Raw genomic sequence first — 2,462 nt, 5'->3', positions numbered from 1 at the left:
CCCTTTATGCACACCTATTGCTACTGTTTACACTTTTCCTTTCCTCTCCACACATAACACTCTTTCCTTACCTTCATTTTACACCTTTTTATTTTACAAAACTTAAAATGTAGTCCTTATTTCAAGCTTCTGGTAATATACAAACAAATTTAACGTACTGTCTAACTTCATTGTACCCTATAATAAAAGCATAGTCATATATGATGCAGGTCTATTTTTTGTATTTAACAAACACAAACAATCAAATGCTATTGAAAGAAAATATCAAAATTAATAGAGCTCTTAAAGGATAGAGAGAGAGAGAGAGAAAATGAGAGAGAGAGAGAGAGAGACTTTGATAATTGTTTCTGAAATGTCAGTTCATCTAGATCTGATTATACACAGCTTGGGTACAGCTCTGCATCTAACCCTCCTCTTTAGAGCAACCTTTACCACTTTGTTTCTAAGGCTGTAGATGAAAGGGTTCAAGGTCGGTGTGACCACTGCATAGACCATGCTAGCACAATGGTCATAGCGGGCTGAGTAGACAGAAGATGGCTGGAAATAGACAGAGAGGACAGAGCCAAAGAAAAGTGATACCACCACCAGGTGAGTCCCGCAGGTAGAGAAGGCTCAGCGTCGGGCACCCGCTGATCTCACTCCTAGCACTGCCACCAGGATGTGTGCATAAGAGAGGGACACAAGGAGCAGCGGGATCAGCACCACTGTGAGGCCCTCAGAGAAGATTGCATTCTCCTCAGAGGATGTGTCTGAATTCACCAAGCTCAGCATCATCATCATGTCATGAAAAAAGTGGGGCACTGGAGCATAGCGGGGGTAGGAGAGTGCAGAGATGAGCAGTGTGTGGAGCAACGAGTGCAGGTTGGTCACGATCCACGACACCACGACCAGCCAAGCACAAAGCCAGGGCGTCATGACCCCACTGTAGTGCAATGGCCTGCAGACTGCCACTGCACGGTCATAGGACATGGCTGCAAGGAGATAGCTTTCAGTGATGCCCAGGGCCACAAAGAAGTACATCTGTGCAAAGCAGGCCTGGAAGGACATGGCCTGGCCAGGGTGGAGCAGGCTGGCTAGCAGTCAAGGGACAGTAACCATGGTAAAGCAGACATCTACCAGACTCAGGTGACCCAAGAATTAATACATGGGGGAGCACAGAGCCCCATTGGACCTCACCAGCATGACCATGCTCAGGTTGCCTAGGGCATTGAGCAGGTAGACACTAAGGAAGAATAGGAACAGCAGTGGGTGGCTGTCTGTGTCATCCATCAAACCAAGGAGGAAGATCTCTGGATGGGATGTGAGGTTAGCCAGAGCCATGGAGTGCCTGGACAGATGGAAACACTGAGGGAAGAGATGAGGCAAGTATAATTTTGGGGATTTCTAGGTAGGGTTCTTGTTTGTACAAAAATTTTGATCATATAAGTTTCTGCTTGCTAAAATGCATTCAAAAATCAAACTGTCATCCAATAAACCTGATTTTGTAAAGAAAATGAATGTCAGAAGGATGTTCTGGGATACAGGGTTAGTCCCAAGCTATGGAATATATCCAACCTAATTTTGTGTCCTGATTGAGCCACCAGGGTGGTGTGATGTCTCTCAATTGCTTCCTCTTTAATAAGGAAACTACTGTGACTAACTATCTCTGGAGCTGGTTATGAGGACAAAGTCAATAACTTTAAAATAGTTTAAAACCATGCTTGGCACACATAAAATGTTCAAATCTATGTAATGATGGATGTGTATCCATCATTAGTCTATCATCAATTGTCATCAACTTTACTTGCTTAGTCAATTATTAGTTAAGACTCAGGTCTTAATCTCTGCACAAAACCTTACTTCATTTGCCATTCATTTTTATCCCATATTATGTGTTGTTTCAGGAACTGACAAACCTTTTCTCTAAAGAATTATATAATGAACATTTTTGGTTTGTAAGACATATGGTTTCTGACATTGTACTGCAAAAGCAACCATCTACAAAACATAAATTAATGGCCATGGCTGTGTTTCAATAAAATCTCATTTACGAAATAGGTGGTGGACTGGATTTGAGCCATGGAGTATGTGTTCCTGCTTCCTGTACTGGCTACTGTAGGAGACAGCAAGATGAATGACCCTTAGTTTCTTGCCCTCAAACAGTTTGGCCTAGAGCATCTTGCATAGTAAATTACTGCTTTTCTAATTTTAAGAATCAAGTAGTAGTAAATTACTCTTCCTGGAGGAGTTGGGGAAGAATTCAAAGAAGTGGAACCTGAATTGCATCTAGGAGAATAATTAGGAGTTCATCAAGCAGACATACTGTTCTTTAGGAGGAGAGAGCATTCCAGAACGTGAGAAGAGCTTAGGTAGGATTGTTGGTAGAGAAGGCATGGAATGAAGAGGGTGAAACATCCACTGATGACACTAAGACAAGACTTGCTCTTACTTTAGCCTCAGTGCCTAAATCAGGTGGACAGAAA

At 42.5% G+C, this 2,462-nt stretch overlaps 1 pseudogene; it reads right to left on the bottom strand.

Annotated features, from left to right (window-relative positions):
- Positions 1-360: 360 nt before the first annotated feature.
- Positions 361-1,320, bottom strand: LOC109680870 (olfactory receptor 1f45-like; annotated as a pseudogene).
- Positions 1,321-2,462: the final 1,142 nt, after the last annotated feature.

Source organism: Castor canadensis, chromosome 11 (assembly GCF_047511655.1).
Source record: "Castor canadensis chromosome 11, mCasCan1.hap1v2, whole genome shotgun sequence".
Taxonomy (NCBI): Eukaryota; Metazoa; Chordata; class Mammalia; order Rodentia; family Castoridae; genus Castor; species Castor canadensis.
This window is presented reverse-complemented; position numbering and strand designations above follow the sequence as displayed.